Below are 17,201 nucleotides of genomic sequence, written 5' to 3' on the forward strand. Positions count from 1 at the left end.
CATATTACTGTCTGACTGGAGGGTGAGCAGTGTTATTAGAGGACAAATATATTACTGTCTGACTGGAGGGTGAGCAGTGTTATTAGAGACAACATATTACTGTCTGACTGGAGGGTGAGCAGTGTTATTAGAGACAACATATTACTGTCTGACTGGAGGGTGAGCAGTGTTATTAGAGACAACATATTACTGTCTGACTGGGGTGAGCAGGTGAGCATATTGCTGTCTATGGAGGGTGAGAGTGACAACATATTACTGTCTGACTGGAGGGTGAGCAGTGTTATTAGAGGACAACATATTACTGTCTGACTGGAGGGTGAGCAGTGTTATTAGAGACAACATATTACTGTCTGACTGGAGGGTGAGCAGTGTTATTAGAGACAACATATTACTGTCTGACTGGAGGGTGAGCAGTGTTATTAGAGACAACAGTGTTATATTACTGTCTGACTGGAGGGTGAGCAGTGTTATTAGAGACAACATATTACTGTCTGACTGGAGGGTGAGAGCAGTGTTACTGGAGGGTAGAGACAACATATTACTGTCTGACTGGAGTGGTTAGAGACAACATATTACTGTCTGATTGAGCAGGATACAACATATTACTGTCTGACTGGAGGGTGAGCAGTGTTATTAGAGACAACTGTCTGTTATATTACTGTCTGACTGGAGGGTGAGCAGTGTGTATTATTAGAGACAACATATTACTGTCTGACTGGAGGGTGAGCAGTGTTATTAGAGACAACATATTACTGTCTGACTGGAGGGTGAGCAGTGTTATTAGAGACAACATATTACTGTCTGACTGGAGGGTGAGCAGTGTAGAGACAACATATTACTGTCTGACTGGAGGGTGAGCAGTGTTATTAGAGGACAACATATTACTGTCTGACTGGAGGGTGAGCAGTGTTATTAGAGACAACATATTACTGTCTGACTGGAGGGTGAGCAGGGTTATTAGAGACATATTACTGTCTGACTGGAGGGTGAGCAGTGTTAGAGACATATTACTGTCTGACTGGAGGGTGAGCAGTGTTATTAGAGACATATTACTGTCTGACTGGAGGGTGAGCAGTGTTATTAGAGACAACATATTACTGTCTGACTGGAGGGTGAGCAGTGTTATTAGAGACAACATATTACTGTCTGACTGGAGGGTGAGCAGTGTTATTAGAGACAACATATTACTGTCTGACTGGAGGGTGAGCAGTGTTATTAGAGACAACATATTACTGTCTGACTGGAGGGTGAGCAGTGTTATTAGAGACAACATATTACTGTCTGACTGGAGGGTGAGCAGTGTTATTAGAGACAACATATTACTGTCTGACTGGAGGGTGAGCAGTGTTATTAGAGGACAACATATTACTGTCTGACTGGAGGGTAAACGTGTTATTAGAGACATATTACTGTCTGACTGGAGGGTGAGCAGGGTTATTAGAGACAACATATTACTGTCTGACTGGAGGGTGAGCAGAACATATTACTGTCTGATGGAGGGTAGAGACAACATATTACTGTCTGACTGGAGGGTGAGCAGTGTTATTAGAGACAACATATTACTGTCTGACTGGAGGGTGAGCAGTGTTATTAGAGACAACATATTACTGTCTGACTGGAGGGTGAGCAGACAACATATTACTGTCTGACTGGAGTGTTATTAGTGTTATTAGACAACATATTACTGTCTGACTGGAGGGTGAGCAGTGTTATTAGAGACAACATATTACTGTCTGACTGGAGGGTGAGCAGGACAACATATTACTGTCTGACTGGAGGTGAGCAGTGTTATTAGAGACAACATATTACTGTCTGACTGGAGGGTGAGCAGTGTTACTGGAGGGTGAGCAGAGACAACATATTACTGTCTGACTGGAGGGTGAGCAGTGTTATTAGAGACAACATATTACTGTCTGACTGGAGGGTGAGCAGTGTTATTAGAGTTACAACATATTACTGTGACTGTCTGACTGGAGGGTGAGCAGTGTTATTAGAGACAACATATTACTGTCTGACTGGAGGGTGAGCAGTGTTATTAGAGACAACATATTACTGTCTGACTGGAGGGTGAGCAGTGGTACTGGAGAGCAGTGACTGGAGGGTATAGCAGTGTATATTAGAGACAACATATTACTGTCTGACTGGAGGGTGAGCAGTGTTATTAGAGACATATTACTGTCTGACTGGACATATTACTGTCTGACTGGAGGGTGAGCAGTGTTATTAGAGACAACATATTACTGTCTGACTGGAGGGTGAGCAGTGTTATTAGAGACAACATATTACTGTCTGACTGGAGGGTGAGCAGTGTTATTAGAGACAACATATTACTGTCTGACTGGAGGGTGAGCAGTGTTATTAGAGACAACATATTACTGTCTGACTGGAGGGTGAGCAGTGTTATTAGAGACAACATATTACTGTCTGACTGGAGGGTGAGCAGTGTTATTAGAGACAACATATTATTGGAGGGTGAGCAGTGTTATTAGAGAACATATTACTGTCTGACTGGAGGGTGAGCAGTGTTATTAGAGACAACATATTACTGTCTGACTGGAGGGTGAGCAGTGTTATTAGAGACAACAGTGTGTTATATTACTGTCTGACTGGAGGGTGAGCAGTGTTATTAGAGACAACAGTGTTATTAGAGACAACATATTACTGTCTGACTGGAGGGTGAGCAGTGTTATTAGAGACATATTACTGTCTGACTGGAGGGTGAGCAGTGTTATTAGAGACAACATATTACTGTCTGACTGGAGGGTGAGCAGTGTTATTAGAGACAACATATTACTGTCTGACTGGAGGGTGAGCAGTGTTATTAGAGACAACATATTACTGTCTGACTGGAGGGTGAGCAGTGTTATTAGAGACAACATATTACTGTCTGACTGGAGGGTGAGCAGTGTTATTAGAGACAACATATTACTGTCTGACTGGAGGGTGAGCAGTGTTATTAGAGACAACATATTACTGTCTGACTGGAGGGTGAGCAGTGTTATTAGAGACATATTACTGTCTGACTGGAGGGTGAGCAGTGTTATTAGAGACATATTACTGTCTGACTGGAGGGTGAGCAGTGTTATTAGAAACATATTACTGTCTGACTGGAGGGTGAGCAGTGTTATTAGAGACATATTACTGTCTGACTGGAGGGTGAGCAGTGTTATTAGAAACATATTACTGTCTGACTGGAGGGTGAGCAGTGTTATTAGAGACATATTACTGTCTGACTGGAGGGTGAGCAGTGTTATTAGAGACATATTACTGTCTGACTGGAGGGTGAGCAGGGTAAACGTGTTATTAGAGACATATTACTGTCTGACTGTGTAAAAAGTCAGTTATTATTTCCAAAAGAAATATAAAATCAACTTGCAGAAAGTGTGTGGCCCAGAAATGAACTCTGACGTCTTGCTCTGGATGGATGAATATGAATACTGCAATATCTGGAGGGTATTAGCCTCCTGTCCTATCAGAGACACACACAGCTTCCTGTAATGTCATCTTTACTTCCTGTTACAACTGAAGACCAGATAGAGAGAGCGAGAGAGAGCGAGAGGAAGAGTGCGAGAGGGGTAGCCACTCGGCCGTCACAAAGACAGAGTCAATCCTGTCATTACATCTTACCTGTTACTGCAGGACACACTATTGGCACACGGACACTGAGGAATTTCATGCCTCACGAGCTACACTTCTGGTCAAACTCCTTTTCTCTCTCTCGGTCTCTCTCTTTCCCCCACACCTCTCTCGGTCGCTCTCTTTCCCCCACACCTCTCTCTCTCGGTCTCTCTCTTTCCCCCACACCTCTCTCTCTCGGTATCTCTCTTTCCCCCACACCTCTCTCTCTCGGTCTCTCTCTTTCCCCCACACCTCTCTCTCTCGGTCTCTCTCTTTCCCCCACACCTCTCTCTCTCGGTCTCTCTCTTTCCCCCACACTTCTCATTCTCCCTATTTTCTCTCTCTCTCTCCCCCTCAGTAGAATTAGGCCTTTCAGCCAAGCAGAAATGTCTGGACCAAAAACCTAATTACAAATGTAGCCCAAGGACAGGAAGAAATGCATGAGCTAAAATACTATAGCCTTGAGTTATATAGCAACAGACATACAGAGAGATCCCCCCCGCCGGAGGTCCCACTAGCCTCCCAGTGGGTTCAAATCAACCTGGCTCCAGACGCCGCCCGTTTGAGGTAATTGCGTCCATTTAAATTCTTCCAGGAGGGAAAGACGAGGAGAAAAGGGAAGAGGAATGTAGCGACACCGGCCGAGGACTGTAGCGACACCGGCCGAGGACTGTAGCGACACCGGCCGAGGACTGTAGCGACACCGGCAGAGGACTGTAGCGACACCGGCAGAGGACTGTAGCGACACCGGCAGAGGACTGAGGACTGTAGCGACACCGGCCGAGGACTGAGGACTGTAGCGACACCGGCCGAGGACAGAGGACTGTAGCGACACCGGCAGAGGAATGTAGCGACACCGGCAGAGGACAGAGGACTGTAGCGACACCGGCCGAGGACTGTAGCGACACCGGCCGAGGACAGAGGAGACAGGAGATGGAGTCAGTGGAGGGAGGACAGAGGCTGAGGCATTTTGATCATGTGTCGTTTGTGGCTCACCTCACGGTAAAATGGCTACTCGCTCAGGCAGGTAATCTGAGGGGAAAATGTGTCTGTCCGTCCGTCTGGGCAAAGGCTCTCCCACCCACCCCTCTCTACCCCTGGTGACTGCAGAGATCGTGTCTAGTCGACTGTGTACTTTCTCTACCCAGACTCTCATTGCTTTTTAAAGTCCATTACAGCGAGACGGTGGGTGACGGTCCTTCAATATTTGGATCTGCACGAACAGGCAAATGAATTAGGCATTACAGCTGTACAGTGATCCAAGCAGAAGACCCAGTCAGTTACCAGAGGGTTGATCAACTGAGGCACTAAGCTAAAGTCATAGAGTTCAACAGAGTTCTCAGGGTTTCATCAACACAGGGTCATGTAAAGTCATAGAGTTCAACAGAGTTCTTATGGTTTCATCAACACAGGGTTTCATCAAGAGTTCAACAGAGGGTTTCATCAAAAGTCAGTCAGAGTTCAACAGAGTTCTCAGGGTTTCATCAACACAGGGTCATGTAAAGTCATAGAGTTCAACAGAGTTCTCAGGGTTTCATCAACACAGGGTCATGTAAAGTCATAGAGTTCAACAGAGTTCTCAGGGTTTCATCAACACAGGTTCATGTAAAGTCATAGAGTTCAACAGAGTTCTCAGGGTTTCATCAACACAGGGTCATGTAAAGTCATAGAGTTCAACAGAGTTCTCAGGGTTTCATCAACACAGGTTCATGTAAAGTCAGAGTTCAACAGAGTTCTCAGGGTTTCATCAACACAGGTTCATGTAAAGTCAGAGTTCAACAGAGTTCTCAGGGTTTCATCAACACAGGGTCATGTAAAGTCATATTAGACTCCTTTAACACTGGTTCCAAATAACAGAAGAGGAGGATCCTTCATTCACTGGCTGCAGGTTTAATACATGTCAACGTGATGTCCAACTCCCCGCCCCATAAACCCAAATTACCACGAAGGGATGTGGAGGGGAAGGCGTGAGGGGGGGGAGGAAGGAGTGAGGGGGTGGAAGGAGTGGGGGGAGGAGTGAGGGGGGGGCTGCAGGTTTAATACATGTCAACGTGATGTCCAACTCCCCGCCCCATAAACGCAAATTACCACGAAGGGATGTGGAGGGGAAGGCGTGAGGGGGTGAAGGGGGAAGAGGAAGGCGTGAGGGGGCGTGAAGGGGGAGGAGGAAGGTGTGAGGGGGGCGTGAAGGGGGAGGAGGAAGGTGTGAGGGGGGCGTGAGGGGGAGGAGGAAGGCGTGAGGGAGGAGGAAGGCGTGAGGGGGGAAGGAGGGATGAGAAGGAGGGGCTAGGAGGAAGACGTGAGGTTGAGGGGCTAGGAGGAAGGGGGGCAGGGATTGGTGCACCTGGGGTCAGTCTCCTTTTATAAAGCAGAGAGGCTCATATTCACAGAGGTTAAAGGAGTATCACTGGGGCTTCTGACTATTACACTGATTACTGAAGAGGATGAGAGCTTTTATTAAGGACATCCACCATTTTCCCTGTAGACCGCGAGACACGACATTCAGACCGCGAAACACGACATTCAGACCGCGAAACACGACATTCAGACCACGAAACACGACATTCAGACCGTAGGCCACGAAACACGACATTCAGACCGTAGGCCGTGAAACACGACATTCAGACCGTAGGCCGTGAAACACGACATTCAGACCGTAGGCCGTGAAACACAACATTCAGACCGTAGGCCACGAAACACAACATTCAGACCGTAGGCCACGAAACACAACATTCAGACCGTAGGCCGCGAAACACGACATTCAGACCGTAGGCCGTGAAACACGACATTCAGACCGTAGGCCGTGAAACACGACATTCAGACCGTAGGCCGTGAAACACGACATTCAGACCGTAGGCCGTGAAACACAACATTCAGACCGTAGGCCGTGAAACACAACATTCAGACCGTTGGCCACGAAACACGACATTCAGACCGTAGGCCACGAAACGACATTCAAATCAAATCAAATTTTATTTGTCACATACACATGGTTAGCAGATGTTAATGCGAGTGTAGCGAAATGCTTGTGCTTCTAGTTCCGACAATGCAGTGATAACCAACAAGTAATCTAACTAACAATTCCAAAACTACTGTCTTATACACAGTGTAAGGGGATAAAGAATATGTACATAAGGATATATGAATGAGTGATGGTACAGAGCAGCATACAGTAGATGGTATCGAGTACAGTATATACATATGAGATGAGTATGTAGACAAAGTAAACAAAGTGGCATAGTTAAAGTGGCTAGTGATACATGTATTACATAAGGATGCAGTCGATGATGTAGAGTACAGGATATACGTATGCATATGAGATGAATAATGTAGGGTAAGTAACATTATATAAGGTAGCATTGTTTAAAGTGGCTAGTGATATATTTACATCATTTCCCACCAATTCCCATTATTAAAGTGGCTGGAGTTGGGTCAGTGTCAATGACAGTGTGTTGGCAGCAGCCACTCAATGTTAGTGGTGGCTGTTTAACAGTCTGATGGCCTTGAGATAGAAGCTGTTTTTCAGTCTCTCGGCCCCAGCTTTGATGCACCTGTACTAACCTCGCCTTCTGGATGATAGCGGGGTGAACAGGCAGTGGTTCGGGTGGTTGATGTCCTTGATGATCTTTATGGCCTTCCTGTAACATCGGGTGGTGTAGGTGTCCTGGAGGGCAGGTAGTTTGCCCCCGGTGATGCGTTGTGCAGACCTCACTACCCTCTGGAGAGCTTTACGGTTGAGGGCGGAGCAGTTGCCGTACCAGGCGGTGATACAGCCCGCCAGGATGCTCTCGATTGTGCATCTGTAGAAGTTTGTGAGTGCTTTTGGTGACAAGCCGAATTTCTTCAGCCTCCTGAGGTTGAAGAGGCGCTGCTGCGCCTTCTTCACGACGCTGTCAGTGTGAGTGGACCAATTCAGTTTGTCTGTGATGTGTATGCCGAGGAACTTAAAACTTGCTACCCTCTCCACTACTGTTCCATCGATGTGGATAGGGGGGTGTTCCCTCTGCTGTTTCCTGAAGTCCACAATCATCTCCTTAGTTTTGTTGACGTTGAGTGTGAGGTTATTTTCCTGACACCACACTCCGAGGGCCCTCACCTTCTCCCTGTAGGCCGTCTCGTCGTTGTTGGTAATCAAGCCTACCACTGTTGTGTCGTCCGCAAACTTGATGATTGAGTTGGAGGTGTGCGTGGCCACGCAGTCGTGGGTGAACAGGGAGTACAGGAGAGGGCTCAGAACGCACCCTTGTGGGGCCCCATTCAGACCGTAGGCCGCGAAACGCGACATTCAGACCGTAGGCCGCGAAACGCGACATTCAGACCGTAGACCGCGAAACACAACATTCAGACCGTAGGCCGCGAAACACAACATTCAGACCGTAGGCCACGAAACACAACATTCAGACCGTAGGCCACGAAACACAACATTCAGACCAGCCCCGCTCAACCAGCTCACACCAATCATCCCGTGATTTACTACGAATAATAAAACCAGATTAACAGTTCAACTTTATGCACGCTCTGTGACCATCATTTGATTGGCGTGCACACCCCGGGGGGGTCCAACGACGGGGGGACCCCCCCTGGAAATGCTCCCGTCCAGTCTCTCTTCTCATCCGAACACAATATCAATATCAAAAAGCCTAGAGCCCCGAAAACCCTCCTGCAATTAATCAGACAGCCGGGCTGTAGGGTGGCCTGTCAGGGAGATGGATAGGACACAGAGGAAGCATAGGAGTGGTGTGTGTGTGTGTGTGTGTGTGTGGCACTGATCCCAGGTGTCCGAGGACAATAAACGGCAGCACGGGTACAGGGCGGGCGGCCGTCTGTATATTAACAGCAGCAGGAGACACGCGGCTGATGAAAAGCACAGAGAGGATTTCATCTGAGTCCTCATATTGATCTCATCAGAATTGACTGTCTGTTTATTCTGTTTAAGTCAAACTGTAGCAGTATTGTTAACCTCTCAGAATAGAGAAGAGTCAAGGAGGCCGTGTTATAGCTGACTACAATACTGCAGAGTAGGTGGTGCTGCAGAGTAGGTGGTGCTGCTGCTACAGAGTAGGTGGTGCTGCTGCTACAGAGTAGATGGTGCTGCTGCTACAGAGTAGGTGGTGCTGCTGCTACAGAGTAGGTGGTGCTGCTACAGAGTAGGTGCTGCTGCTACAGAGTAGGTGGTGCTGCTGCTACAGAGTAGATGGTGCTGCTGCTACAGAGTAGGTGGTGCTGCTGCTACAGAGTAGGTGGTGCTGCTGCTACAGAGTAGGTGGTGCTGCTGCAGAGTAGGTGGTGCTGCTACAGAGTAGGTGGTGCTGCTACAGAGTAGGTGGTGCTGCTACAGAGTAGGTGGTGCTGCTGCTACAGAGTAGGTGGTGCTGCTGGTGCAGAGTAGGTGGTGCTGCTGCAGAGTAGGTGGTGCTGCTACAGAGTAGGTGGTGCTGCTACAGAGTAGGTGGTGCTGCTACAGAGTAGGTGGTGCTGCTGCTACAGAGTAGGTGGTGCTGCTGCTACAGAGTAGGTGGTGCTGCTGCTACAGAGTAGGTGGTGCTGCTACAGAGTAGGTGGTGCTGCTGCTACAGAGTAGGTGGTGCTGCTGCTACAGAGTAGGTGGTGCTGCTGCTACAGAGTAGGTGGTGCTGCTGCTACAGAGTAGGTGGTGCTGCTGCTACAGAGTAGGTGGTGCTGCTGCTACAGAGTAGGTGCTGCTGCTACAGAGTAGGTGGTGCTGCTACAGAGTAGGTGGTGCTGCTACAGAGTAGGTGGTGCTGCTACAGAGTAGGTGGTGCTGCTACAGAGTAGGTGGTGCTGGTGCTGCTGCTACAGCTGTAGGTGGTGCTGCTGCTACAGAGTAGGTGGTGCTGCTACAAAGATGGCTGCTGCTAAAAGGTGGTGCTGCTGCAGGTGGTGCTGCTACAGTTAGGTGGTGCAAACAGAGTAGGTGGTGCTGCTGCAGAGTAGGTGGTGCTGCTACAAGTAGGTGGTGCTGCAGCTACAGAAGGTGGTGCTGCTAGCAGTCAGGTGGTGCTGCACCGCAGAGGCAGGTGCTGCTACAGAACTGGTGCTGAAGAGAAACAAGAAGGTGGTGCTGCTACAGAGTAGGTGGTGGTGGTTGCTACAGAGATATAAGAGTTCAAGAGTGAATACTGCTGCTACAGAGGAAGTGATTGCTGCTGACAGGAGTAGGTGGTGCTGCTACAGAGTAGGTGGTGCTGCTGCTACAGAGTAGGTGGTGCTGGGCTGGAGGTGAAACTTCAGCCTACAGAGATACCCACATTACGTGCTACAGATAGGTTGCTGCTAGCAGAGTGGTGGTGCTGCTACAGAGTAGGTGGTGCTGCTGCTGACAAAGTAGGTGGTGCTGCCAACAGAGTAGGTGGTTTCAGAGTAGGTGGTGCTATAATGTGGTATTAAATGCAGCTGCAAAGTCTGGTGGTGCTGCTTAAAATGCATATTAGGTGGCTGCTAAACAGATATTACAGGTGGTGCTGCTAGCAGTATCCTTCACCACAAAGGAAAGGTGGTGCTGCTTTACAGAGTGGTGGGATGCTGACAAGTAGGTGGTGCTACGAGACTACAGAGGAGGAAGATTTTAAGTAGGTGGTGCTGCTAAATGATCTCTCAATGGTGTTTATTCTGTTTAAGTCAAACTGCTGAGACCAGAAGTAGTGGTTGTTGCTCTGAGACAGAGTAGTGGTGCTGCTACAGAGTAGGTGGTGCTCTGAGACCAGAGTAGGTGGTTGCTACAGAGTAGGTGGTGCTGCAGCTGAGACTGCTTGAAGTAGTGGTGGTCCCCTTGCTCAGAGACCTTGAAGTAGTGGTGCTCCCTACAGGTGCTCTGCTGACCTACAAGTAGTGGTCCCCTTGCCAGAGAGGTGGTGCTGCTTAAGTAGTGGTTGCTGCTCAGAGAGGTTGCTGCTGCTACAGTGGTTCCCTTGCTGCTGAGACCTTGAAGTAGTGGTTGCCCTTGCTCTGATAAAGGTGGTGCTGCTGCTACAGAGTAGGTGGTGCTGCTGACAGAGACTTCAGAGTAGTGGTTCACCTTGCTCACAGAGAGGCAGTAGTGGTTCTGCTGCTACAGAGCTTTTGTGAAGCTGCTGGTAAGATGATTTCATGGGTGACTGCTGCTTGATGGTGCTGTGCAGAGTTGGTCTAAGAATTGCCACAGACAAGTAACTAATACTGCAAATCTAAATAAAGGAATTTGACAATATAAAAATATAAATATTGGATGAACAGATAGACAGAAAATAAATACATTTAAAAATATAGATATTTTAAAATCCTGCAAAGTTTCTGACTAGCAGCGAGGGAGCACTCCAAACTCCGTGGTCTGCCATCTTGAAGCCAGAATAGGGCTATGCCATAGAATGAGTAAATCATGTTGTTACAGATATGGCTCTCTGCACATCTTGAAGCCATAGGTGGCTGCTGCCACAGAATGAGTAAATCATGTTGCTTACAGAAGGCAGCCCTCTCAGAAAGGGTGGTGCTGCCATCTTCAGTGCTGCACAGAGTGGGCTATGCCTGAACAGAGTAAATGGTGTTGCTAGCTTAGTTAGGCGGTGCTCTCGGTAGGTGGTGCATCTTGACAGAACGGTGGTGCTGCTAGAATGAGTAAATCATGTTGTTAAGCGTAGGCAGCCCTCTCCGTCTGTGCTCTTGAGCCAGGTGGGCTTGCCATAGAGTGAGTAAATCATGTTCTTACCTTGAAGAGGCAGCCCTGCTCTGTGGACTGCTATCAGTAGTGGTTGGCTATGCCAGAGAATGAGTAAATCATGCTTGTTAAGCTGAGGCAGCCCCTCCGTCTGCCATCTTCAAGACCGGGGCTATGCCATAGAATGAGTAAATCATGTTGTTGAAGAGACAAGAAGGATTTCAAGCGAGTGGCAGCCCTTCTCTGACGCCATCTTGAAAGTGGTTCCGGAAGGCTTTGCAGGAATAGAAGAGTAAATCATGTGGCGAGGCAGCCCTCTCTGTCGAAACTTCAGCCATGAGAACCCAGTAGTGGTTATGCCATAGAATGAGTAAATCTATTCTTAATGACAAAACAGGAATTAACTCCCAACAAATATTTCAGAGAGCTGGTCTCTGAAGCCAATGTGTATTAAATGCCAGTAAATGTGTAAATCATGTTGCTTGAGGAGCCCTCTCACAGAATATTACAGTACATCTTTATCCTTCACACGTGAGGACCTCTCAGCTTTACTTCTTACTAAGAATGAGTAAATCAGTTGTTAGCGAGGCAGCCCTCTCCGTCGTGACGCCATCTTCTGAGCCACCGAAGGGCTTGCCTGAGACCTTGAGTAAATCATGTTGCTCTGAGACCTTGAAGTAGTGGTTCCCTCTTGTCTGAGACCTTGAAGTAGTGGTTCCCCTGCTGCTCTGAGAATGAGTAAATCATGCTTGTTGAAGTAGTGGCCCCTCTGCTCTGAGATCTTGAAGTAGTGGCTAAATGAGAATAAGAATAGTAAATATGTTGTCTGAACAAAGGCAGCCCCTCTGCTCTGAGATCTTGAAATAGTGGTTCCTATGCTCTGAGAATGAAGTAGTGGTTCATGCTTGAGAGCGAGGCAGCCCTCTCTGACGCCATCTTGAAAGCCACCGGGGCTATGCCATAGAATGAGTAAATCATGTTGTTAAGCGAGGCAGCCCTCTCTGTCGTGGTTCGCCATCTTGAAGCCACCGTAGGGCTATGCCATAGAATGAGTAAATCATGTTGTTGCGAGGCAGCCCTCTCTGTCGACGCCATCTTGAAGCCAGGGCTATGCCATAGAATGAGTAAATCATGTTGTTAAGCGAGGCAGCCCTCTCTGTGACGCCATCTTGAAGCCAGTGGGCTATGCCTAGAATGAGTAAATCATGTTGTTGAGACCGAGGCAGCCCTCTCCTCTGAGCCATCTTGAAGCCAGTGGGCTATGCCATAGAATGAGTAAATCATGTTGTTAAGCGAGGCAGCCCTCTCTGTGAGACCTTGAAGTAGTGGTTCCCGCCATCTTGAAGCCACCGGGGCTATGCCATAGAATGAGTAAATCATGTTGTTAAGCAGAGGCAGCCCTCTCTGTCACCGCCATCTTGAAGCCACCGGGCTAAATGCCATAGAATGAGTAAATCATGTTGGATGAGGCAGCCCCTCTGTAAACGCCATCTTAAGCCACCGGGGCTATGCCATAGAATGAGTAAATCATGTTGTTAACTAGCGAGGCAGCCCTCTCGGTCGCCGCCATCTTGAAGCCACCGGGCTATGCCATAGAATGAGTAAATCATGTTGTTAAGCGAGGCAGCCCTCTCTGTCGTCGCCATCTTGAAGCCACCGGGGCTATGCCATAGAATGAGTAAATCATGTTGTTAAGCGAGGCAGCCCTCTCTGTCGACGCCATCTTGAAGCCACCGGGGCTATGCCATAGAATGAGTAAATCATGTTGTTAAGCGAGGCAGCCCTCTCCGTCGTCGCCATCTTGAAGCCACCGGGGCTATGCCATAGAATGAGTAAATCATGTTGTTAAGCGAGGCAGCCCTCTCCGTCGTCGCCATCTTGAAGCCACCAGAATGCCAGTAGAATGAGTAGATCATGTTAAGCGAGGCAGCCCTCTCCGTCGTCACCATCTTGAAGCCACCGGGGCTATGCCATAGAATGAGTAGATCATGTTAAGCGAGGCAGCCCTCTCCGTCGTCACCATCTTGAAGCCACCGGGGCTATGCCATAGAATGAGTAAATCATGTTGTTAAGCGAGGCAGCCCTCTCCGTCGTCGCCATCTTGAAGCCACCGGGGCTATGCCATAGAATGAGTAAATCATGTTGTTAAGCGAGGCAGCCCTCTCCGTCGTCGCCATCTTGAAGCCACCGGGGCTATGCCATAGAATGAGTAAATCATGTTGTTAAGCGAGGCAGCCCTCTCCGTCGTCGCCATCTTGAAGCCACCGGGGCTATGCCATAGAATGAGTAAATCATGTTGTTAAGCGAGGCAGCCCTCTCTGTCGTCGCCATCTTGAAGCAACCGGGGCTATGCCATAGAATGAGTAAATCATGTTGTTAAGCGAGGCAGCCCTCTCTGTCGTCGCCATCTTGAAGCCACCGGGGCTATGCCATAGAATGAGTAAATCAAGGTGTTATCAGTGTTTTCTAAATAACAGTATTTACCTGTGAAGCAGCTGGAGGCTGTAAAATATCTAATATCATGATGTTCCCAGAACCACGGTGGACGACCAATCAACTGCAGAGACACACACACACACACACACACTACAAACGCACACACACACACATTACACACTACACACTACACACACACCAGACCGCAGAGCCTCTGCCAGTGTGCCGGAACATACCTGCCATTTTTCCCACAGCATCCGATCCAAGATGGCAGCCATCTAGTCACCTCAAAATCACGTGCCAACAGAACTGCCAAATAGACCCGCAATTACCTTGTATAGAAAACACGGGAGACAGACTCCTCCCGTCTTCTGAAGCTCTGATAATGACATGATCATATGATTACAGACCTGGTCGACATTAAAAGACTTCTGATATACAGTTTCCTTCCTGAACTAGCTGGGCATATATCCCTACTATTTCTGAGTGCTCCCACTCTTGATGTTCTCCCTCTACAAGCATCATAAACCATATATATATATATATATATAAATATACATCACGTCTTTGAAGTCTCTTCTGAGAGCCCCTGCATTATTGACGATATAGATCATAACCCGAGTTCATAACCCCCTGGAGACTTAGATATGTAATGTTATCCATAAAAATAAGAACCAGACCTACTTATTAGTAAGTTTCCTAACTTTTTACATCTCCCCACACAGACTAAGTAGCTAGAGGGTGTCGCCATGGAGACTGGCACGAGGGAGAGAGTGATGGGAGAGCAACAGTGAAGAGTCAGTACATATTGGGCCAGCCAGGAGGTTAGTATCAGTACCTATTGGACCGGCCAGGAGGTAAGACTCAGAACCTATTGGGCCAGCCAGGAGGTAAGACTCAGAACCTATTGGGCCAGCCAGGAGGTAAGACTCAGAACCTATTGGGCCAGCCAGGAGGTAAGACTCAGACTCAGCCAGGAGTAAGATCTATTGGGCCAGCCAGGAGGTTAGTGGGCCAGCCAGGAGGTCAATATCTATTGGGCCAGCCAGGAGGTAGGTCTCAGAATCTATTGGGCCAGCCAGGAGGTAAGTCAGTGAAGGCACTTTCATCCTGCCGTATTGGAGCCGAACAACAAGCTCCTCTCAGACATGGGGTTTTAATGCAGAAGAGGCCCATCTACCTACTGACTCATTTTATAGGGGGTCTAATACAGAAGAGGCCCATCTACCTACTGACTCATTTTATAGAGGGTCTAATATAGAAGAGGCCCATCTACCTACAGACTCATTTTATAGGGGTCTAATATAGAAGAGGCCCATCTACCTACTGACTCATTTTGTAGGGGTCTAATATAGAAGAGGCCCATCTACCTACAGACTCATTTTGTAGGGGGTCTAATACAGAAGAGGCCCATCTACCTACTGACTCATTTTATAGAGGGTCTAATATAGAAGAGGCCCATCTACCTACAGACTCATTTTATAGGGGTCTAATATAGAAGAGGCCCATCTACATACAGACTCATTTTGTAGGGGGTCTAATATAGAAGAGGCCCATCTACCTACAGACTCATTTTGTAGGGGTCTAATATAGAAGAGGCCCATCTACCTACTGACTCATTTTATAGGGGGTCTAATACAGAAGAGGCCCATCTATCCAGACTCATTTTATAGGGGGTCTAATACAGAAGAGGCCCATCTACCTACTGACTCATTTTATAGAGGGTCTAATACAGAAGAGGCCCATCTACCTACTGACTCATTTTATAGGGGGTCTAATACAGAAGAGGCCCATCTACCTACAGACTCATTTTATAGGGGGTTTAATATAGAAGAGGCCCATCTACCCAGACTCATTTTATAGAGGGTCTAATACAGAAGAGGCCTATCTACCCAGACTCATTTTATAGAGGGTCTAATATAGAAGAGGCCTATCTATCCAGACTCATTTTATAGAGGGTCTAATATAGAAGAGGCCTATCTATCCAGACTCATTTTATAGGGGGTCTAATATAGAAGAGGCCTATCTACCTACAGACTCATTTTTATAGGGGTCTAATATAGAAGAGGCCCATCTATAGAAGAGGCCTATCTACCTACAGACTCATTTTTATAGGGGGTCTAATATAGAAGAGGCCCATCTACCTACTGACTCATTTTATAGAGGGTCTAATATAGAAGAGGCCCATCTACCTACTGACTCATTTTATAGAGGGTCTAATATAGAAGAGGCCCATCTACCTACAGACTCATTTTATAGAGGGTCTAATATAGAAGAGGCCCATCTACCTACAGACTCATTTTATAGAGGGTTTAATATAGAAGAGGCCCATCTACCTACAGACTCATTTTTAAGGACTCTTTGCTCAGAATCTAAGGTTGGCCAATGATTATCACACACCGCTGTGATTCCATCAAAGCCCTTAATTCTACCCTCTACCTCATCCTACACCATGGCAGGTAGGATGTAGCCCAACTATGCAGAAAGCTCTGGGGCATGACAGTCAGTGCCTCGCCTTCCTATCCTTTCAGCTTAGCAGAGCTCCAAGCCACCAAACATATACGCCTTAGAATTGCTCTTATTGCCTGTGAATATGCACCGGTAGCACTGTGCAGTGGATCTCTGAATATGCCGAATTAGGCACTGTGCAGTGGATCTCTGAATATGCCGAATTAGGCACTGTGCAGTGGATCTCTGAATATGCCGAATTAGGCACTGTGCAGTGGATCTCTGAATATACAGAATTAGGCACTGTGCAGTGGATCTCTGAATATACAGAATTAGGCACTGTGCAGTGGATCTCTGAATATGCAGAATTAGGCACTGTGCAGTGGATCTCTAAATATACAGAATTAGGCACTGTGCAGTGGATCTCTGAATATGCCGAATTAGGCACTGTGCAGTGGATCTCTGAATATGGATCTCTGAATATACAGAATTAGGCACTGTGCAGTGGATCTCTGAATATACAGAATTAGGCACTGTGCAGTGGATCTCTGAATGCAGTGGATCTCTGAATTAGGCACTGTGCAGTGGATCTCTGAATATGCAGAATTAGGCACTGTGCAGTGGATCTCTGAATATACAGAATTAGGCACTGTGCAGTGGATCTCTGAATATACAGAATTAGGCACTGTGCAGTGGATCTCTGAATATACAGAATTAGGCACTGTGCAGTGGATCTCTGAATATACAGAATTAGGCACTGTGCAGTGGCACAGTGCAGTGCAGGATCTCTGAATATGCCGAATTAGGCACAGTGCAGTGGATCTCTGAATATACAGAATTAGGCACAGCATTATCTTAGATTCACAGCACGAACACGGCAAAGTTCTATGAAGTTCTCCTGAAGGATTCTACCACTTCCTCTTTCAAGACTGAGCTGGATTCAATGGTGTTATTATATTAACGTGGAAACTACCGGAAAATGAAGTCTTCACATTCTGTGAAAAAACGACACACGTTCACTACAGTGCAAGTGGAGCAGGACGAGTCA

This window comes from Oncorhynchus nerka, unplaced genomic scaffold, assembly GCF_034236695.1.
Source record: "Oncorhynchus nerka isolate Pitt River unplaced genomic scaffold, Oner_Uvic_2.0 unplaced_scaffold_958, whole genome shotgun sequence".
NCBI classification, from domain to species: Eukaryota; Metazoa; Chordata; class Actinopteri; order Salmoniformes; family Salmonidae; genus Oncorhynchus; species Oncorhynchus nerka.